Genomic DNA, 23,952 nt, shown 5'->3' with positions numbered 1-23,952 from the left:
TCAGCCAAGGTAAAGACTGAGCAATTAATGGGAATGAGATTTAAAGAAAAACAAAAACAAAAAAACCCTGGTACTGTGTTTTCAGAGGGAATTATATTCTAGAAATATTTAATAAAGGGGCTATAAATTCTGTTTTTCAGAAAGTTACAATGATGAAGCAACAACGCATTTTGTTATTTTTAACATGGGTATTTTGGCTTAAAAAATATTCCACTCAATGTTTCCCAAATTCAATTTTTCACATAATGCGCAGTCTAATATGAATGTGGGAAAAAAAGACAAATCCAAACATAGAATATTATTTTCAAAAAATAGTGAACTAAATGTAAAGGTCCCGTAAAATGTGATATCTAGAATCTTCTGAACTCGTTCACATGACCTTCATTCTATTTATAGAAATGCAGCAATTCCCATTTGAATACAGAGCAATACCTTGTAGGAGAATTTGGTTTAGCACAAATAAACTTGAGAAAAGTGTTGACTTAAAAATAAAACACAGAAAGAGGAGGGAGAGTTTCCCTCCCTCTGTGAAAATTTCCGGAAAAGTTGTAAACAAAGGCAGGTTTGGCTCAGAGACTGAGTGACTCTGGTGAGCTGAGGAGGATGAAGAATATATCAAACCTCCCAGAGTGAGGAAACGTTTGTAAAACAGTTAGTAAATCACAGGCGGCTAGGGTCACCAGGCTGAACAACCCGAGGACAGGCTGCCAAAACCCCAGCTGTGAAAGAAGGGGGCCGGGCACTGCCTCCCAGCTTGAACCCCATTTTGAATGATCTCTTGGTTCTATTCTCTGCCCTCTGCCTCTGTCACTTCAGAGCTCTGATGGCAATGCAGTTAATTAGCTCTGGGGCAGGGGCAGTGCTGACTGTCCCAAATGAGTGCCAAGGAGAGGACACTCGTACACTGAAAACATTCTTTGCAGAGTGACACTGATTGAGCCTTTGGTCTCGGGGACAAGCCTGAAAGTTCCAGCTGGGAAGAAAGAATCACACTCAACCTGAAAAAAAAAAAAGGTTACAAAGATGAACGGAAGGCAAAATATGTAGCTCAAACTTGCCACGAATTTAAAAATATCAAGTGTTTTTTGATCACTTTTCTCCCTAACTAGTCTGTAATACATCTGTTATTCTTTTCCTGATTTTGCAGAAATGGCAATGTGGAAACTGTTAAGTTCTTCATAAACTATCTTTTTGGTTCCCCTCTTATCCCCCAGAAAACAGGAAGACAAAATAAAAACTGTAATGAAGGCCAGGCGCGGTGGCTCACACCTGTGATCCCAGCACTTTGGGAGGCCGAGGCAGGCAGATCACGAGGTCAGGAGTTTGAGACCAGCCTGCCCAACATGGCGAAACCCTGTTTCTACTAATAGTACAAAAATTAGCCAGGTGTGGTGTCGGGCACCTGTAATCCCAGCAACTTGGGAGGTTGAGGCAGGAGAATTGTTTGAACCTATGAGATGGAGGCTGCAGTGAGCCAAGATTGCGCCACTGTACTCCAGCCTGAGTGACAAGAGTGAAACTTTGTCCTGAAAAAAAAGAATAAAAGAGAAGTCTGGAAATTGTGAGGGAAAAAACTATTCCCTTTTAGATCTAGGAGCTACAAATGAATAAATAAAATTTAATGTAATTTAAATAATTTTTATGAAGAGCAAGCTAGTGCACAGTAAACTTATTTAGCAACCACACAAAATTTAGTATTAGCCCTAATTCACAGCAGAGGAAGATTACTTTCATCACTATGCTGATACTACAACCTGTCTAGAGAAAATTCAGTACCTTGATTACCTACATTAAAATAGGGCAGACACATAAGGGGAATCTCTACTTAATTGACTTAATCTATGAGTTATTTAGGCTATTTATTTCTACAATTTACTCATCACCTTTTCTCTTCTGAAAACTCAGACCATCGGAGAACAACAAGACGTGCTTTTGAGTTGTTTTTCTTGGTTGGCATTGAGTCAGACATACTCAGCTCATCTCATATTCTTCTGACAATGGCAGGCTAATGGTGATGCCATATAATTCTCAGCTTTTCTTTGTAAAATATTAACTTGGCCTATTCTGAGATCAAACAAGATTTTGGGCTCAAAGGCATCATATTCTAACCAATGGAGTAGTTAGCCCAGACAGCTCCTTTAGAAGAAAAACAAGTAAAATAAGAAGAAAAGTAAACTCAACCATTAAAAATTAAATAAGTATTTTTTTAAAAAAAGAAAATGAGGGGGGAAAAAAGGAAAGTAAACTCTTTGTTGAGAGTGTTAAGGCTTCAAGGGAGTTAAGAAAAGCATGGGCATTGGAGCCAGATCTTGGGTTAAAATCCTCATCCCAACCTTATTAAGCTGTGATAGATTGTGCAAATCATTTCAGATTTCATCAGTTTCTTCACCTGCAAAATGGTGATAAAAACCACCACCTTTCTGAAAGTACCTGGAATAGTGTCTGGCACATAAAAATCACACACACACACACAAAAAAAGAGGTCGGGCACAGTGGCTTACGCCTGTAATCCCAGACTTTGGGAGGCTGAGGCGAGAGGATCATGAGGTCAGGAGTTTGAGACCAGCTTGATCAACATGGTGAAACCTGGTCTCTACTAAAAATACAAAACTAGCCGAGTGTGGTGGCACACGCCTGTAATCCCAGCTACTTGGTAGGCTGAGACAGGAGAATCACTTGAACTTGGGAGGCGGAGGTTGCAGTGAGCCGAGATCGCACCACTGCGCTCCAGCCTGGGCTGGAGCGAGACCCTGTCTCAAAAAAAAAAAAAAAAAAAAAAAAAGTTAGCTTCCTTTCCCTTACCTTTCTCACTCACTGGAAAGTAAAGAAAAGGCTTTTTTAAAAGCCCATGGATTTTTCAGATTGAACATGGAATGTACTTCCCAAAGAGGGTCACAGTATTCTCTCTTACCATTAACCACAACCTGAGCAAAGTCGCTATAGGTCTTCCAGTCTCTCACCTCCTCCAGCACCACATTTGTTATATCTAAGTCAGAAGGACTCTTTCAGCCTCAAAGAAGAGAGTGATCCCCCAAAACAAATGAACATGACTCAAACTTTGGATATTTAGCTATTTAAACATGTTGCTCACAGCTCATGTTCCCAGCTTGAGGAATTCCTCTTGGATCCTTTTTCCAGTGGCAATGGATGGTTTCCACATTACATTCTTTGCCCGCTTATGCAGCTGGCAAGCCTGATAAAATCAAAACAAATTCAGAACAAATACACATATAAACACACACACTTCAGTGCTCTTGTGAGTCAGGCAAGTGGGTGGTTTCCAGGGGATGGAAGGATGATTACTGTCTGCAGGTCTCCTCGTTCTGACTATGACACTAGCAGATACCTGTGAATGCAAGGTAGTCTGCATTTAAGGAGAAATATTCCTGTCATTGTTTGGTTTTAGGTTTGGGTTAAAATGTATTATTTAAACACTATCTGAATGTTTTAAAAGAGACCTCCTAATTTTTATGGAACGAAAAGACAACTGTATGACCTATAATCTTTTGTTGTTGGTGTTTTGTTTTTTTGTTTGTTTGTTTGGTTTTTTTACTATTTGTCCTTTTTTGCTCTGTCTGGTAAATGGGTAAACAATGCTTTGTGAGTATGAATTAAAAATAAACACCTGTCCTGATTCAGGGCTGCTAACTTGGCTTTAAAATCCTATGAGGGTTTTTATTATTTCTAATGGAGACTGGCTGAGGCAGGAAAGAGGAAAGGTAACCCATCAAAAAAGTACATTTTCCAATTCTATTTGGAATTTCAGTACAATATTTGATTATTAGGCTCAAACAGGTTAACAGTACCTGATCCTATGGGTGTGGCAAAGAAACAAAATCCAAATTTCGGCTGAAACCAAAGCAAGATAATAGTAAAAAGATACTAATATAATAAGAGAGCCAACCAAACAACTGAGGATACCTTACCACCACCCGCATTGATAATCAAAAGAAATATGCTCCAGTCCTAATGCCTCTTCAGGAGGAATGTTTGGGAGGCTGAACGGATCAGGATCCAGGAGGCTAACATTCCACACCGGCTTGGTCATTGATTTACCATATGGCCTTCGGCAAGCTGAGGGCCCTTTCTGAAGCTCAGTTTCCTTTATTATGAAATAAGGATAATAATCTCTCCTTTACCAAGCTGCTATGGCTATAAAATAATAAATAATGCTTTCTCAATAGTAAGTGCCAAATTGATGTTAGTTGTCACTATTATCAAACAGTGTACTGCCCAGTAAGGCAAGAATAATAAGCTAACCAACTAATTGTATTAATAGTAATCTCTTTCTCATTCACTCAGACCACTCTGACTCCTTCTGATGTCTCAAGCAAGCTGCCTTTGGGATCTGAATAAAAACTTTATCACTAAGTCAACAGTAAGTTATAAGTTGGTTTTGTTTTGTTTTTTATAAATTGGATAAGAAACGAAGGGGGGCAACTTCAAACTGGCTTAGACAGGATGCCGTAGTTTTGCTAAATTTTTCCCAAGCATGTTTCTATTTAAAATCATCTTTTTGGATTATTCTGGAAGAAAGGGTAACTTATCTCATCCAAAATTGGTGTTTCCAATTTCCTTATATAACAAGGCTTGAATGTTGTGGAGGAAGTAGGCAAAAACTAAAGAACCAAGAAAGATCAAAAAGCAAGAGACCTATAACCCATAAGGTTAAGAGGTTATGACCCTAGGGCCCTGAAGTAAGGTGGATGTCTAGAAAGATATTTTCAGGTAGTTTTAAGCAAACTAACTTTACCGGGCTTTTGGAAAAGGGATAGAGATAGGATCTATTGCTGAGGACAACGTTCCTGGCATGAATACGCTTACAAAGATCATAGGGATCCTATCAAAATTAAGCTGTCACTGCTGTTTGAGAAGAGAACTATGGTATTAGTAATTCATTACCCTTTGTGTTCACTGTTTAAAGTTAACATTGTCTACCTTGAAAGTATTTTTTGAATAACTTGTTCATCATAGTTATTATACCAGTTCTAACCTTTCAGAAGGTACAGTCAGGACACAAATTAGAAGGAAAAAAAATGTGATTAAATAATCAAAATGAATCACATACACCTAAACAATGGTGTCACATTCTAAATTTGGTTGTGATAGCTACTATTTGCCTTTAAATTAGGGGAGGGAATTTGTAGTCAGTATGATGTCAAGTTGTCTTTACTGTAACACCATGCACTAGGTTCCTACCTGTGTTTGTCTAATGTTTGACAGAGAAGCAGTTGTAGCGGTGGCAGTGTAGAGAGGAAACAGTAAGGCTGGCTGGCAGCATACACATTCTGTACAACAGAACAGATAAAAACATGCATTTTGTTGTTCTACATGGTATACAGATAGCTAAAAAGAGGGAGAAGAAATGGAAGAAATTTCTTCCTGGTACACCCCAGTAAGACCACAAATGTATTAAGAATTGGAAAAGGTTAAAAAACATAAAAATAAGATAGAAGAATTGCTTTAACTAAGCTCAGGAAGGACAGACTCTACTGGACACTTTTTTTTCCAGGATAGAGAAATGCTGGTTTCATTTATATATTTCTAGTAATCAGAGTATGGTAAGATATATTAAAAGTTTTGGAGCTTGTAAACATATATTAAAGGCATTCATCATCAGGGAACAATCAGTGATTTCTAAGTATCATTATCTTAAAAGCTTTAGAAACATGTACCTTTCAAACTTCCAATTACGTTAAACCAATCCGCATCAATCTAAGAAAACATTTGGACTCTCAGAGTCAGGAAATTAAACCACTAGTTCTAAAATTCTGAGGACACCTCTAAGCCTCTGTCTCATTTTTACACTTAAGGTTTGAAGATAAATGCTAAGAAAGTGTTTGAGAATAACTGAACAGTATATTCAAATCAAACGGATTAACTAAAAGTAAATGCACAGAAGCTAAAAATGGGTCAGAATCAAAGATGGCAGGAATAGCAATAACAACTTGTCAAAAACATGTCTGTCTACTTTCACCTTCTTGCAAAACGTAATTGATCTATTGTGTAAATTAAGGTAATGGCCCTTCTCCCCAAAAGTTTTAGTATAAAATGGTTGTAGTTATTATAGAGGAAAATATTTAAATTAATGAATTATTTGAAAATCAACATATCGCCCCAGGCGCAGTGGCTCAAGCCTGTAATCCCAGCACTTTGGGAGGCCGAGGCGGGCGGATCATGAGGTCAGGAAATTGAGACCATCCTGGCTAACACGGTAAAACCCTGTCTCTACTAAAAATGCAAAAAATTAGCTGGGCGTGGTGGTGGGCGCCTGTAGTCCCAGCTACTCAGGAGGCTGAGGCAGGAGAATCGCTTGAACCCAGCAGGTGGAGCTTGCAGTGAGCCAAGATCGCGCCACTGCACTTCAGCCCTGGGTGACAGAGCGAGACTCCATCTCAGGGGGAAAAAAAAAAAAAAATCAACACATCCTGCACTTTATCTTAATCGCATATCAGCAAACATCCACTAAGTACTCATAGGTGCCAGACTCAGTGGATATAAACATGAAGATGATCTAGATTTCTTGGCCCCAACAAGCTTAAAATCTAATATTCATTACTATACAGATAGATGGGATGGACTTTCAGAGCCAACACCTAACACACTCATCTTATTACTTATCTATGGAAATGACCAAAACCACATCTAGAAGTCATGAGAATTTCTAATAAAGTGTTGATGCTTGAGCAACATTTGTTTTGATACTATAGGGCCACAGAATAAAGTGAGTTTACTTTACACAATTACACAGTAAATCTGTGTGTTTGGGGATCAGCAGATAGCTTTGATAATTCAGGTCTCCTGGGGGTCTTCATCCAGTCTGACTTGGCACTGTTCTTTCTCAGTATGGGGTTCTCTGCATGTATAGAGTTGGAAGATGTATACCTGATTGAGGGGTCCACAGCATCCTCCCTCTGCACATTCTAACTTTCTGATCTCTACTACTCATTAGAGGAGGTATCTGAGATGATCACTACAGTTCCTTCTAATTTTGACATTTCATGAGTAAGGTGAAATGTTTGTTTCAGGCAGATTGTTACAAGAAGGAAAATGCATTACCTAACTTCTATGTCAAAGCAGAAGATTCTCTAAGAAAATGCCTCAATGTTGGCAAAAGAGCCTAATTTATACATCTTTATGGATTCTGATATCATGAGCTCATCCTACACCTATAAATATATTCATTATGTAAGCTTTTTCCTTAAGCAAATATAAGACTGGAGAGGAGGAAAGTGCTGCTTGCCATTCAATTTGGCTTCAGCAGCACTCTCCATTATTAGGAAGAAGCGGCCCATTTCTAGATAATGAGAACAAATTTTTTCTTCATCACTGTGGTGTCTTTTATGTCACTCTTGGAAGAGTTTGAAAGTCATATACTCTCCACCTTTGCCTCTTGAAGCGTCAACAGGTTACAAAAATAATACTTTGCCTCATGGTACGCAACCTTAAGATGAACCCAGGAAAATGGTACTCGTTATTCTGTTGGATATATTAGATGTGCAATAACGATGTATTATAAAGTAAATCAAATTACAAAAATGAACCCTATCCCTTGGATAAAATTCTGGGAGTGAGCCAACACCACAATTATTATCTTCTCTAGCATTGAATGTTCTACATAAGTGTTTGGGAGATGTAAACAGGACATAAATCTGAGACTGGTTCTTCAATCTGTCTACAAATAACCATGACATTATATATAAACTATACTTCAGAGTATATATGCTTTCTGTTTCAGCGGTTAAAAAGTGTATTAAGACACTATGATAAACAGAAAAAACGGAGCGTGAATGCCGATAAATGCAAGCCTTCCGTCTCGGAAAGTCTTCACTTATTTGATTAAGTTAGGTGAAAAACAGAGCAGTCATGCTTGTAGCCTTTCTTCCTTTTCCCTTTCCTCTCCTCTTTTCATTTCTAATTCGAATCGGAAGTCTATGTGGAGCAGTCTGGCTAGCCCCAGTCTAACCTCCCCATCTGGAAGGGGACTAACCAGCCTTGGGGCTACTTCCAACCCTTCCCAGCTGTTGGGTTGGGGTTTTTTGTTTTTGTGGGCTTGAGAAAGCATATTTATATAAATGATTGCCATATCCTTTGCCAGCTGTTGACCCTGTTCTTGTCCCGGCTGGGGCATGGTTTTCATTTTTAGCGGCCACAGACTGGAAATGACCCTGATAGAGTTAGCACGCTATGCAAACAGCTTTACGCGCTATTGCTGTGACAGTTCAGACAATGGATGCACAGTGTAATCCAAGGGACCGGTGTTTCCCTTTGGGCAAATGTCACAGAATCCAGAGCTGGAAGTATCAGTTGAAAAAATAAATTCTGAGATTCACTGTGTTATGGAGTAACTTCTCTCTAGTAGTTCAGACTACACTGATTTCAGATAGGGTCAGAGCAAGAATTTAGAGCAGCAACAAATGAGACTTGAATAAACCTCAGAAGTTGTCCAGATAGATCTGCAAAGGTGACTGTGGTCTCCAAAGTTAGATGAGAGGTAAAAATAAGATATATTTTCAGTTTTAAAACTACATATATGTGCTTCTGACATCAATGTCCATAAATAAAAATTCTAGATCCTTATACTTTAACAGCACAAAAAGATAAAAATCAGTTTGGATTTTTCATCTTTACTACAGTCTACAAACAATCATTCCCAAAGACAGCCAATCAGATCATTCTTTTTTTTTTTTTTTTTTTTTTGAGATAGAGTCTCACTCTGTCACCCAGGCTGGAGTGCAGTGGTATGATCTCGGCTCACTGCAAGCTCCGCCTCCCGGGTCCATGCCATTGTCCTGCCTCAGCCTCCCGAGTAGATGGGACTACAGGCGCCCACCACCACACCCGGCTAATTTTTTGTATTTTTACTAGAGACGGGGTTTGTTTCACCGTGTTAGCCAGTATGGTCTTGTGTTAGCCAGTATAGTCTCGATCTCCTGACCTCGTGATCCGCCCGCCTTGGCCTCCCAAAGTGCTGGGATTACAGGTGTGAGCCACCGTGCCCGGCCTCAGATCATTCTTTATGATCATTACCAACCAGAATAAATCTATGCTTAATCTGTGCATAACTGTAGTCACAATTAACTGGAAAGTTTATAAATAAGTCTCAGCTACTTGGGATGCTGAGGTGAGAGGATAGCTTTTAGTCTAGGAGTCTGAGTCCAGCCTGAGAAACAGAGAGAAATTCCATCTTTAAAAAAAAGGAGGGTGGCCAGATGCAGTGGCTCACACCTGTAATCCCAGCACTTTGGGAAGCCAAGGTGGGCAGATCACTTGAGCCCAGGAGTTTGAGACAAGCCTGGGCAACATGGCAAAAACCCCATCTCTACACACAAAAAAAGATAAAAGTTTAGCTGGGCATGGTGGCTAAAGTCCCAGCTACTTGGGAGGCTGAGGTAGGAGGATCACCTGAGCCCAGGAGGTTGAGGCTGCAGTGAGCCATGACTGCACCACTGCACACCAGCCTAGGCAACAGAATAAGACCTTGTCTGGAAAAAAAAAAAAAGGGAAATGGGGAGAGTATGGCTGGTGGAGAGACGCACAGTGTTTGGAGGAAAGAGTATAAATATCCCATTAAGGATGATTTATCCTGGACAACCAATATTTCATCTGCAGTTAAATGAGGAGAAGAGAATGAACAGCAAATTTTTACAACTTTCACGTACTGTATCAAGTCCTTCTGGGCATAAGCACAATTGGTATATGTAAAGAATAAAAAAATGTAATTAAAAATAAATTGTTAATGCTTAAAGTGACACATCTACCTGAACATTTGTAATAAGTGATCATTTACAGGACACTTCAGTCATTGCAACAGATTATTAGAGTCTTAACTGTGAAAGCTCCATGGAAGTTTGTCAGAAAGAAGGCAGTATTAGCCTCTCCTTCATTCTCTTCAAGCCTGCAGGCTGGCTGGCTATGGCAGATGGAGACTGCCATACATAACTGTAATTAAAACGTGAACCACATCTTAGGGGTCAGAATAGAAGAACTGACAAACAGGGGAGCTGGAGATGGAAAGTGAAGATACTTCCTAATATAGGCATTTTCAGTCTTTGAAAAACAATTCCAAAAGGAAATGTAGCCTATGAATCTAAGAGTCACATAGTTAGTATATCTTTTTTTTTTTTTTTTTTGAGACGAGACTCTTGCTCTTGTTGCCCAGGCCAGAGTGCAATGGTATGATCTCAGCTCACTGCAACCTCTACCTCTTGGGTTCAAGTGATTCTCCTGTCTCGGCCTTCTGAGTAGCTGGGATTACAGGTGCCCACCACCATGCCCCGCTAATTTTTGTATGTTTTAGTAGAGATAGGGTTTCACCATATTGGCCAGGCTGATCTCAAACTCCTGACCTCAGGTGATCCACCTGCCTCAGCCTCCCAAAGTGCTAGGATTACAGGCGTGAGCCACCGTGCCTGACTTAGAAAGTATATCTTTATAACTCCTCACAAGCTTGAGGGCTAGAATTGCTTTAAAGGCAGCTCAGAATTTCAGTCAGTTTTCACTTGCTGGTGGAATTAACTGATGTGATCTGGAAGCCTCTCTGAACTCGGGTTAACCGATGACAAAGTCTGTGACATTACAAGGCAATATTTTCTCTCTGTCTCGCATTTGTAATAGTGAGGAAAGAATGAAGCCACTTGTTGTTTACAGCAGAAACTGACTTAAAATTTGACACCACTAATACAAGCTAATAGCACAATCTGCAGCCTCCCCTCCACTCCCCTCCGCTCCCCTCCCCTCCCCTCCCTCCCCTCTCCTTTCCTTTCCTTTTCTTTTCTTTTTTTGAGACAGGGTCTCGCTCTGTCACCCAGGCTGGAGTGCAGTGGCACGATCTTGGCTCACCACAACCTCTGCCTCCTGGGTTCAAGTGATTCCCCTGCCTCAGCCTCCCAAATAGTTGGGATTACAGGTGACCACCATGAGGCCCGGCAAATGTTTGTGTTTTTAGTATAGATGGGGTTTCACGATGTTGGCCAGGTTGGTCTCCAACTCCTGACCTCAAGCAATCTGCCCACCTCAGCCTCCCAAAGTGCTGGAATTACAGGTGCAAGCCACCACGCCTGACCTGTACTTTTCTTATAAGCAGAATATGACTAGGTTTTCAAAAATTCAATTTTTCTTTTTTTTTTTTTTTTTTTTAAAGACAGAGTTCTCTCTTGTTGCCCAGGCTGGAGTGCAACGGCGCAATCTCGGCTCACAGCAACCTCCGCCTCCTGGGTTCAAGCCATTCTCCTGCCTCAGCCTCCCGAGTAGCTGAGATTACAGGCATGTGCCACCACGCCTGGCTAATTTTGTATTTTTAGTAGAGACGGGGTTTCTCCATGTTGGTCAGGCTGGTCTTGAACTCTGGATCTCAGGTGATCCTCCCGCCTCGGTCTTCCAAAGTGCTGGGATTACAGGCGTTAAGACACCATGCCCAGCCAAAAATTCAATCTTATATCCCCTGTCATTGAAGTTTGGTTATTGACATATTGGGGCTTATTTCTACTATCCTATTTTGTATGATCTGTTCTCTCCTGCCTCATATTGCACTGATAGTTTTCTATAGTAATTTTTTCTCTATATGTTTGGAAGCTATACATTATATTTCTATTATGGTTTGTCCTTAAATTTTTATTTATTTATTTATTGTTTTTGAGACAGAGTCTCCCTCTGTCGCCCAGGCTGGAACGCAGTGCCATGATCTCGGCTCACTGCAACCTCTACCTTCTGGGTTCAAGTGATTCTCCCACTTCAGCCTCCTGACTAGCTGGGATTACAGGCATGTGCCACCACACCCGGCTAATTTTTGCATTTTTAGTAGAGAAGGGGTTTTGCCATGCTGACCAGGGTGGTCTTGAACTCCTGAGCTCAGGTGATCCACCTGCCTCAATCTCCCAAAGTTCTGGGATTATAGGTGTGAGTCACTGTGCCTGGCAGCGTCCTTAAATTTTTATACCATACTTTTTCTGGGTTACTCGGGATCTCAATATTTGTCTTGAATATGCTTTAATGGCCAGTGAACAACTCCATATCATCCTTGTCATTCCTGAGTTTTTCATTCCATGTAAGTAAATTATAATATGAAAGGTATTGCTATTATATTATTATAAAATTCAAAGTTAACTACCATCGTAATTATGAATCTTGCATATCACTCCTACCTCTACATTTATATTTTGTTGGTGAAGCACATTTTTAAAGGATTTTCTTTTTCAACAAAAGCATGACAGTGGTAAATTCCTGCCCCTGTGTAAAAGTATTGAATTTTAGCTGGGTATAGAATTGTAAGATAAAAATAATATCTTTTTTATCAGCTCAGCACTCTGGTATAGTACTCCATTGCCTTCTGCCATCTACTGTCGCCAAATTAGAAGTCTGTCACCAACCTAATTTTCACATTTATGTAGAAAACATGTCTTTTCTCTCAGCTAGCCTTTTAAAAATCAATGGTCTTCAGTTATACAATAAAGTACTTAAATACAAATTTATTTTTATTTACTCTGCTCAACACTCAAGTTATACTTTCAATCTGAGGACTACAATTCTGGAAAATTCTTAGTAGTTATGTGAACGTCGCTTCTCCCTATCATATTATTTTGGAACTCTTATTATATAAAGATGGTTCTAAACTCTATGTTCCTTTTTTTTTTTTTTTTTTTTTTTGTGACAGAGCCTTGCCCTGTTGCTCAGGCTGGAATGCAGTGGTGCAATCTTGGCTCACTACAACTTCTGCCACCTGGGTTCAAGTGATTCTCATGTCTCAGCCTCCTGAGTAGCTGGGATTACAGGCACCCGCCACCACGCCCAGCTAATTTTTGTATGTTTTAGTAAAGACAGGGTTTTACCATGTTGGCCAGGCTGGTGTCGAACTTCTGACCTCAGGTGATCCCCCTGCCTCAGCCTCCCAAAGTGCTGGGATTACAGGTGTGAGTGTCCATGCTCAGACTCTAAACTGTATGTTTCTCAACTAACTAATCTTTCACATTTTTCTACCTCTGTGCTTCTTTCTGAGTGAACTATTGTTCAAATATACAGTCTAAAATTGTTACTGAGTTACATTTCAATGTCTATTACTTTACTGCTGATATTTTGAAGTAATTCTTTTTCTTTTTTTTTTTTTTTTTTTGAGATGGAGTCTCACTCTGTTGCCCAGGCTGGAATGCAGTGGCGCAATCTCGGCTCACTGCAAGCTCTGCCTCCCAGGTTCACGCCATTCTCCTGCCTCAGCCTCCCGAGTAGCTGGGACTACAGGCACCTGCCACCACACCTGGCTAATTTTTTGTATTTTTAGTAGACAGGTTTTCACTATGTTAGCCAGGACGGTCTAGATCTCCTGACCTCATGATCTGCCCAACTTGGCCTCCCAAAGTGCGGGGATTACAGGTGTGAGCCACCACGTCCAGCCTGAAGTGATTATTTTTCATATCCACTTGTTCTTATCTTGCTTCATTTCTGCAAACTTTTGCTATACAATTTCTTGTTTTGTAAAGTTATTACTTTGTCCTTTCCAGGATCTTAAATTTTTTAATTGTTTTATTCTTTTCCTATCACCTGAGTGAATTCATCTCCTACTTGCTCACTTTATAATTTGTCTTTACTCATATTAAAAGTATTACTTCACTTTATGGATTTTGTTTTGGAAACAGGGTCTCACTCTGACAAGCAGGCTGGAGTGCAGTGGTGCAATCAGAGCTCACTGTAGTCTCAACCTCCCGGGCTCAAGCAGTCCTCCCACATCAGCCTCCTGAGTAGATGGGTAATTGTTAAAAATTTTTTTTTGTAGAGACTGAGTCTCCCTATGTTCCCCAGGCTGATTTATTATTATTATTATTTTGACAGTATCTTGCTCTGTCACCCAGGCTGGAGTACAGTGGTGATGCAGAGCTCACTGTAACCTCAAACTCCTGGGCTCAAGCGATCATCCTGCCTCAGTCTTTTGAGTAGCTGGGACCACAGGAATGTGCCACCACACCCAGCTACTTAAAAATTTTTTTTGTAGGCCAGACACCGTCGCTCACATCTGTAACCCAAGCACTTTGGGAGGCTGAAGTGGGTGGAACACTTGAGGTCAGGAGTTCGACATCAGCCTGACCAAGATAGTGAAACCCCGTCTCTACTAAAAATACAAAATTAGCCAGGTGTGGTGGTGCATGCCTATAATCCCAGCTACTTGGGAGGCTGAGCTGAGATCGCACCATTGCACTCCAGCCTGGGCAACAAGAGCAAAATTCCATCTCAAAAAACAAAAATAAATAAATAAATTTTTTTGTAGAGATGAGGTCTCACTATGTAGCCCAGGCTAGTCTTTTTTTTTTTTTTTTTTTTTTGAGACGAAGTCTCATCCATAGCCCAGGCTGGAGTGCAGTGTTGTGATTTTAGCTCACCGCAACCTCTGCCTCCTGGGTTCAAGCGATTCTCCTGCCTCAGCCTCCAGAGTAGCTGGGATTACAGGTGCGCACCACTGCACCCAACTAATTTTTTGTATTTTTACTAGAGATGGGGTTTCACCATGTTGGCCAGGCTGGTCTTGAACTCCCGACCTCAGGTAATCCACTTGCCTCGGCCTCCCAAAGTGCTAGGATTACAGGGGTGAGCCACCGCACCCGGCTAGGCTAGTCATTTCTATTCATGCTATAATTTGTGGTAATGTGGCTTTCCTCTTTTCTGCTGTATTCAAACTGCTCTTGCCTCTGATAATTTGCTTATTGTTATAAAACAATAAATACTTCTGTCCTCATCATCGGGAACCACTGTACTGTTCTATAAGGAATGACACTGCTGATTGAAGCTCACTCCCCTATGACTCCTGTTGGCACTGCACTTTTTAGTTTCTCTTCTTGCTTCTTTGACAGTTCATTCTGTACAAATCATCCTATACAAGTCTGTAATATTTTGCTGATTTTCAGGGCGTGTCCTTAGGCCAACAATTTTTCTCACTCTGCGTATTTTCCCTTTTACATTGCTATATGTTGATAACTCCCACATTTTTACTAACGGCCAGCTGACGTGCCTTTTTTCATCTCATAGGCGCATCAAGGACAAATTCCTAAAAGGATTGAGTTCCTCTTTAAACTGCTTCTCTTATATTCTCTCTTCCATTTAATTAGCATAGACAGAAATCTGGGATTTATATTAAACTCTTCCCCCTTCTCCTCATGACTGATATCCAGTCACCATGCCTGACAATTTTTACTTGTAGCTATTTTTCTACTTTCTAATCCTCTCCATTCTTCTCCTTTCAATTCCATCTACCCTTGCCCTAGGTGTCGGGCCAACAGTTTAAGTGGTCTCCCTGACTTCATTTTAAACCTTTCTTCAAATCTGCTCTCTCTACAGCTCCCAAACTACATTTAAAATGCAAGCCTGACTCTGTCACTCCTCTTCTGCCTAAGACCATTCTCCATTCTTATAGGATGAAGTCCAAGTTCCTTAACTAAAATACACACTGCTCTGGATTAATATCTTATGACTCCCTGCAAGGCCTTTATATGATGGCAAGGTCAACCTCCTTGTGAGCCCTCTGAATACACTATGCTATCTCTTGCCGCTGTACCTTCACTTATGCTTATCTTCTCTACCTGGATTGCTATTACACTTCTCCCAGGTATACTTCTACAGAAAGCTTTCCTTAAATATTCTCCACCTTCCTCAACTCCAAGCACATAAAAGAGCGTAGCAATAAAAACCATACCCTTTGAAGTGTGCTGTTCTCTCTCTTTTTTTTTTTTTTTTAGGCAGGGTCTTGTTTTGTCACCCAGGCTGGAGTGTAGTGGCATGATAGCAGCTCACTGCAGCCTCAACCTCCTGGCCTCAAGCAATTCTCCTGCTTTAACCTCCCAAGTAGCTGGGACTATAGGCATGCACCATCAAGCCCGGCTGATTTTTTGATGTTTTGTAGAGATGAGGTCTCACTATGTTGCCCGGACTAGTCTCAACCTCCCAGGCTCCTCCCACCTCTGCCTCCCAACATGCTGGGATTATAGGCATGAGCCACCACGCCCGGCAAGTATGCCATTCTTTACTGAATAATATGATTTGAAATCCAGTTGATTTTTAATCTGTATCTTATCATAGGTTTAATATATTTAAAATTTGTATGTATACACTTTACTTTCTTCTCCTTCTTTATACCCATTAAGCTCGACACAGCACTCTGAGCAGCTGCATGCAGGACCTCTCCTTGCTTGTTGTAGTTGCATCCACAGTGGACTCTATATGCTTAGCACAAGCTAAGACCTACTGCTAAGGTTTAGAGAAAAAGAAAGAGAATCACCAATAACAATAAAGTTGTTTAAAGGTAAGCAAAATCTCCTTCTAGTAATCAAATGAGCCAAGATTTAAGATAAACGACTTTGATATAAAACACCTAAAATCCACTTGGCTCCCAGACTTGTGGTCTGTACCAGAATATAAAATAGGAATCGAGTGGGAGCTCTCTTATTGAAAAATTCCATGGAGAACACATTTCTTATTATACAAGCACTCTCTTCATATTTCAAAGATGACTGATGAAACTACAGCATAATAGGTAATACTTTTGGCTGAAGAGAAAAGAGAAATAAGAGGTTTCAGGTATCAGGGTACCAACTCAATAGATCCTTAAAGTTAAACAACAACAAAACTTGCTAGTTTAAGAGTTGGAGACTGTTCAATAGCAAGAATAGCAAGGAGAGATTGTTTTAGGGGTGAGGACATCCCTGAAATCCTACAATTCTGCCATGTATTTGTTTTTCCCTCTAAAGTTCAAGAGCAGAGAAAATATTAGCTGCATTTGTACATTGGAAGATGAATGTTAAAGACAGGAAAATTTTTAAATTTTAGAAAAAGTTAACATTGTTTTGAGGACTAGGATGGGGGCTAGAAAGAAATCTGGATAGAAAAAAAATACCTTAATGATAAATTTAAGCAAATAAAATGCAGGTCGGAAAGGAGAAATTCTTCTAAAATTGGGCAAGATTAATTTGGCATGTTATACAAATGGAGGAAATCTGTTAAAAAGAAAGAAAGAAAAAAAAATCTTAGCTGCTAATCTTAGGTTAATAGCAAATGACCCCATCCACTCTTAACCTCAAAGACTGACCTCTTGACTCACAGCCAGTGGCCCTGTTCAGACACATGTTGCCATCAGAGAAAATAAAAAGAGAACATAACGTGGTGAAATTGTTACTGCTAATGACGAGTGACATAAACTTTATACTGCCAATGAGCAAAGTCATCAATAAATAACCCTATACACAGTTGCCAACGTTTTTCTGGAATGTAGCTTTCTGTTCTGTGTTGTTAAATTCTATTTATTTATTACAAAGGTAAGGGGGTAAAACTGTCATTCTCAGCTCTAGATGTTTTAGAAGGAAAAAATTTTAAGTATAGACTATAAGGGAAAAGCAACATGGGTAACTGTGTTAGTCATCAGTGCTACTCAATAATTCATATCCATGCTCTCTTTTACTGGCTTTGTCCATGACTAAAAAACGAATGATAAGAAAGGAGTTTCACAGACATACCAGAAATCTAGTCGAGAACACATATCAGCAACGTAAAGTCCAAAGATAGGAAACTCTAAAAGCCTCATGCTGAGAGTATTTTGAGTGAGTTCTTAAAATCTCTTAGTGAAGGGTCTATCTTGATGTCCTCGATAACACTTACAGTCTCGGTTTACGTTGGTTTGTGTTGGCAAGTTGACTCAATAAAAACAACATGTAGAAACCAATGGCACTTTAATACTCTTGAAATTTTGAATAAATAAGGGTTACTTCATTTTTTCCCCTACCCAAATGTATACTGCATAAAACATTTCAGCATAAAACACTGTTGGCCAGGCGCAGTGGCTCACGCCTGTAATCCCAGCACTTTGGGAGGCCGAGGCGGGCGGATCACGAGGTCAGGGATCGAGACCATCCTGGCTAACACGGTGAAACCCCGTCTCTACTAAAAATACAAAAAAATTAGCCGGGCGTGGTAGCGGCACCTGTAGTCCCAGCTACTCGGGAGGCTGAGGCAGGAGAATGGCGTGAACCCAGGAGGCGGAGCTTGCAGTGAGCCGAGATCGCGCCACTGTACTCCAGCCTGGGCGACAGAGCGAGACTCCGTCTCAAAACAAAAAAAAAGAAACTGTTAATATTGGTGGCCTCTAAACAGAGAAACTGGGTGGCTAGGGGCAGGGAAGGGAGAAAGGATTTTTCATTATGTATCCTTTTATGTTTCGAATTTTGAACCGATTGAAAATTTAAAATAATATTAAGACAAAAATTGAAATGAACAATTAAAATAAGTTATGAGCATATTTATGACCAAATTTAGAAAGCAGGAAAAAACATATTCAAGTATGAAAAAGTAAGAAAGACAAGCTAGAAGCAGGCTCTCTGAGTTACACAGCATAAATTTACATGTGTATACTACTGAAAACAGAGCTAAGGATATAAGGATAGATAACTAACAAAATCAACACACAGGTTAAAAATGTTTTCATTAAGCAGTATACATTTACATATATACTAGTGAAAACAGAGCTAAGATATAGGGATGGATAACTAACTGTAATAAAGACAACCTTAACATACGGGTTAAAATTGTTTTATAGAATGTGTATGAATATATAAATAAGCTATCATATGTTAAATAGCAATTTAAGGCACTAGAAAGAGAAGACGCACTACATTTTTCAAAGCAATTGGCTACTCGGCGAAAAAATAAAAATTATATTTCACCCTCCATTCTAATGTTACATCTCTCCCAAGGAACTATTTAGTAAATGTACAGATGAAACTAAATTGTATGTATACAAGTGTGAATTGTGTATTTTCTTATATTTTGTATTTTCTTAGTTGGTATTTCCAACTTGAAGAGGAAAAATGAAGACTTTCTTAGCACAAAGTTATAATTTTTAGCCAAACATGAGGATATAAAATAATCCACAATTCTCAGAGATAACATTAAATTATGTTTAACTGTATAAGGCAACCGATTTCTCACTCAAATTTTTTAATAAATGTTTTCTGCATTAAAGTTGTTCAACAGTAAAAGATGCTTTGACATGCTTTTAATTGATTTGTTTTACACTCAGAGAGAGGATAACAGTGATTTGTGAAAGGATTTTTTTTTTTCTGTCTTGCACACATCTCTCATTTGTCCATCTTAATTTAATTAAAGGAAATAAGGACAGTTTGACCCATGAATGAACCATATTTTAACCGAGGACCCTTCTATTTAAACTGGAGTGTATCAACCACTGTAATTGTCAGTTGGTTACTTCCGATCTCTAACTTTTGTTTTGAGAGGTCACAGCATGGTCATGGAAGACAATATAGTAGAATATGGGTAAGCATTTAAACCATTAGACTAGTAGCCACTTGAAGAAAGAAAAATTTTAATTATTACTACTGTATATGGAGACAGCCCAACACACCAGGAGCTTTGGCTGAAGTAGAGGCTTATACATTCAAGTACATTTTTTTTTAATGTTGGAAAAATAGGTACTAATTTTATTATTTATTTTGAGTGAGTTCTTAAAATCTCTTAGTGAAGGATCTATCTTGAATGTCCCTGATAACAAAGTCTTGGTTTGTGTTGGCAAAGTTGATTCTGGCAAGTCAACCAAACAGGTTTTGGTAAAGAGTTTCTGTCACTGTTGTTTTAACCAGCTTTGTAAGGGCTTTAATTTACCCTCAATTAAACTCATCCATTTTAAGTGTTGAGATTGATAAAGGTTTTTTTTTTTTAATGCATATAGAATGTAATCAGCACCATAATCAAGATATAGAATATTTCCATCACTCCAAAAAAGTCCCCTTATCCCTCTTCAGAGTCCATCCCTTTCCCCCATCTCCTGGCCCCTGGCAATCACTGATCAGCATTCTACCTCTATAGTTCTGCTTTTTCTAGAACTTCATATAAATAGAATCACAGATGATATATTCTTTTATGTCTGTCTTTTTTCACTTAGCACAATGCTTTGAAATTCATCTATGTTGCTGTGTACTTCCTTCTTTTTATTGCTAAGTAGGGAGGTAACATGATTTGTTTGTCCCTTTGCCAGTTGATGAACATTTGGTTTGCTTTTAGTTTTTGGCTATTGCGAATGAAGCTGCAATGAACATTTACATACAATCTTTTTTTTATAAACACTGATTTTCATTCTCCTGAGTAAATTCCTATTCATAGAATGGTTAGATGAGATGGCAAGTATATATTTAACTTTATAAGAAACCACCAAACTATTTTAAAAAGTGGACATACCATTTTGCATTCCCCAAAACAATGTACAGTGTAAGAGTTCTGCAGTTTCTTTACATCCTTACCAGCTCTTGGTATTGTCAGTCTTTTAATTTCAGCCATTCTAGTTGTACACAGTATCATTTCCCCAATGACTAATGACAGAGCAACTCTTCATGTACTTTTTTTTTTTTATCATTTAAAAATCTTCTGTGGTGTTTGTCCAAATGCCCACTTTTTGAGTTTTTTTCTCATTATTGAGTTATAAGAGTTCTTTACATATTTTGCACACAATTACTTTATCAATGACAATCTATTCTCATTACTCAAGGTACTTAGGAAGTCACTATGAACACTGAATTAGTGAATACTGAAATTTCTATGGGAAAAACAGGGTTAGGTTCCTGCAAAACCCTGGTCACAACATTTTCATCAACTAAAATGTCATTTATTACACATAACATCGGTTCACTTGTCAATGTCTCCTCAATCGAAAACAAGCCAGTCTCAACAGTGTTGAAAACCGGCTTTTCCACATAACCCTTTTCCTATGTAACACTTAAGCTGGTACTTTAAAAATTCTTCTGCATTTGCAGACCATACCTTGCCTGAAAGTTTAATATTCTTCACACCATATTGCCTTTTGAAACGTTCAAACCAGCCAGCACTAGCTGAGAAGGGCATAACATCTTCCTAACTCTGGGTAATGTAAATTTCTTTGGCTTTCAGCCTATCAACAGTTCATTTTCTCATAAATCCACAAATTTAGCCACCTTTCTATCTTTTCCATAGTTTCAATCAAGCACTATAGGTACCAGCATTTTCCCAAGAAGCTTTATACAGGTTGGTGAACTCCTTCTTTCTTTTTCTGGACATACCATATTGTAGATTCACGAACATTAAACTCACAGCAAATTGCACTATAACATTTACCTAAATAAAGCTTAGGAACAACAGATACATAGCACTTTAGCACCATGCTTAGGGGACATTTTAAACTTAAGGGGACATCTTAAACTTCATGTAGAAAAATATAACAAACATATGTTTATGTTTATGAGTCCTTTGTACAATACTTAGCTTGAGGCATCATATGAATTAAAACGTATATTAACTAAAAATATATTACATTGAATATAATTAGATAAAAATATATTTTGAACTACAGAGATAAGGGAAAATTTCTAATTTGAGACAACATGGAGTTCAAAACATGTTTGTCTAAAAACCATACTTAAGATGGTGCTTTTTGTTCCTATGAGCTCTTGACAATAAATTTTCCTAGAGTGAACAATATGGCAACTGACACATGAAATGGCAAATTTTAAAGTAATGTTTTCTTTTCTAAAAGCAAGAAACTATAGATTTTTAAATGAAAGGGAGTTTCTTCAGGAAAAACTGTAATGGCAAATTTTAAAAAATGATATTCAATATTGGGAGGAAGAATAGGAGGATCCTGAAAGAAGGTTCTTCCATTAAGGAAATATTTTCTTAAACAACTTAAGAATCAGCATGGACACAGAGGAGATACTGGTTTTATTAAAACAAAGACAAAACAACACTGTCCTTTCCTCTAAAACAACACTGAAAGTAACAGGGAAGTTACTCAGCAGATAGCCCACAAATTCAAGTCAAGATAAAGGCCAAGAAAGCTCAGTGAAAAGGGGCCCAATACCACAAGAACAAAGTACTGACTTGGTCCACAACATTCTACATTCAACGACATGGATAAATCTCAAAAACATTAGGCCAGCAAGCCAGCCTCAAAAGACTACATATTGTATGTTTCCATTTACATGACATGTCCAGAATAACAAATGCATAGAGACAGAAATTAGATCAATGACTGCCTAGGGTTGGGGAGTGTGAGCTCCTATTAAGGAGCATATGGGGCCGGGCGCGGTGGCTCACGCCTGTAATCCCAGCACTTTGGGAGGCCGAGACGGGCGGATCACGAGGTCAGGAGATCGAGACCATCCTGGCTAACACGGTGAAACCCCGTCTCTACTAAAAAATACAAAAAAAAAAAAAACTAGCCGGGCGAGGTGGCGGGCGCCTGTAGTCCCAGCTACTCGGGAGGCTGAGGCAGGAGAATGGCGTGAACCCGGGAGGCGGAGCTTGCAGTGAGCTGAGATCCGGCCACCGCACTCCAGCCTGGGTGACAGAGCGAGACTCCGTCTCAAAAAAAAAAAAAAAAAGGAGCATATGGGAACATGGGGTAATAGAAATATTCTAAAACTCCATTGTGGTATTGGATGCATAACTCTGTCAATTTACTAAAAAATCATTAAATTGTACACTTAATATGGATGAATTTTATTGTATGTAAATTATACCTAAATAAAGCTGTTAAAATAAGAATAACCAGCAAAGAGCAGGGTTAGGGAGATAAGGATGAAATAAGCTTGGTTATTTATTTATTTATTTATTTTTTATTTATTTATTTATTATTATTATACTTTAAGTTCTAGGGTACATGTGCATAACGTGCAGGTTTGTTACATATGTATTGATAATTATTGAAGATGGGTTGATGGCTAGTGGGGATTTTTTAGGCTACTCTTTCTCTTTCTGCCGATGTTTAAAATTTTTCAAAATAAGAAGTTAAAAAAAAAAAAAAGTTGTCACAAACTCATAGTTCACACTCTTCCACTCCTGTTAATAAACAACTAGCTAAAAATGGTTTAGATGCCTCTCAAAAATGGTGGGATGCTTTCACAAAATTTAGAATATCTGGATACTATGAGACAGCATTTTTAATCTCAAGCATAAAGCAATGGCCACATGTGGTGGCTCATGCCTATAATCCCAACACCTTGAGAAGCCAAAGTGGGAGCATCACTTGAGGCCAGGAGTTTGAGACCATCAGGGCAAAATAGTAGGACCTCATCTAAACAAAAATTTAAAAAAATTAGCCAGGTGTAGTGGTGCACACCTGTAGTCCCAGCTACAAGGCAGGCTGAGGAGGGAAGATCCCTTGAGCCCGAGGTTGAGGCTGCAATGAGCTAGAATCATGCCACTGTACTCCAGCCTGGGTAGCAGAGTGAGACCCTGTCTCAAGATTAAAAAAAAAAGGAAAAAGCAAGACTTCTGGTATTAGAAATAAAATATTAAGCAACTAAAAAGTTTCCAACCTCTGCTGTCATATCATGTACTTCAACTCAAGAATAAAGGCAAACTTAGTTACAGCAGACAATGAAAAATATCATGGTGGAGCTTCTATTTATTTTGATTTAAGAGTTGACTCTTATCATCCAGTGTGTCTCTATATGTAGATGATAAGAGTAACAGAAGCAAAATATCTTCACTACATCAATTACTGTCTGCTTTCTCAGCATTTGGCAACTCAGAAAGAAACACCAAATAGTAGATATTTTCTTCAAAAGACAAAAGAAATGACCAGACTATCAAAGGGAAATGATTAAAATAGTTAAGCTCTTTGGCTGGGTTACTACACAAAAGACTGTTTCTGGGTGTATTGGTCCATAAATGGTCAAGCAAAGATTCAAAGATAATATCACCTACAGCAATAAATCACTTCTCAGTTCTCTGAGTGGCTATCAGAATTATTTAATGGCAACTCTATACTTTGCTCTGATCCGATTACAATCCTACGTTTAACCACTACCAGTGGGTCTTCACAGTTTCAGCCCTTAGCATATAAGCATGGGCTTAGGCAAGGAACTAATCATCTTGTCCCTCACCAGTCATACCAATTAATTAATTAAACTGTTTGTTTGCTCTTTTGCCTAGGATGGA

At 39.0% G+C, this 23,952-nt stretch overlaps 1 protein-coding gene and 1 long non-coding RNA gene across 12 annotated transcripts in view; both read right to left on the bottom strand.

The window, feature by feature from the left end:
• The window catches only part of LOC105476856 (BCAS3 microtubule associated cell migration factor), a 710,244-nt gene that overhangs the window by 191,345 nt on the left and 494,947 nt on the right, over positions 1-23,952 (bottom strand). The window lies entirely within an intron of this gene.
• Positions 15,696-23,952, bottom strand: part of LOC139359591 (uncharacterized) — a 75,061-nt gene continuing 66,804 nt past the window's right edge. The window contains exon 2 of the long non-coding RNA XR_011615678.1: positions 15,696-23,952. This exon is cut by the window's right edge and continues 41,542 nt beyond it. This is a non-coding gene — a long non-coding RNA (uncharacterized lncRNA).

Source organism: Macaca nemestrina, chromosome 17, assembly GCF_043159975.1.
Source record: "Macaca nemestrina isolate mMacNem1 chromosome 17, mMacNem.hap1, whole genome shotgun sequence".
NCBI lineage: Eukaryota > Metazoa > Chordata > Mammalia > Primates > Cercopithecidae > Macaca > Macaca nemestrina.
This window is presented reverse-complemented; position numbering and strand designations above follow the sequence as displayed.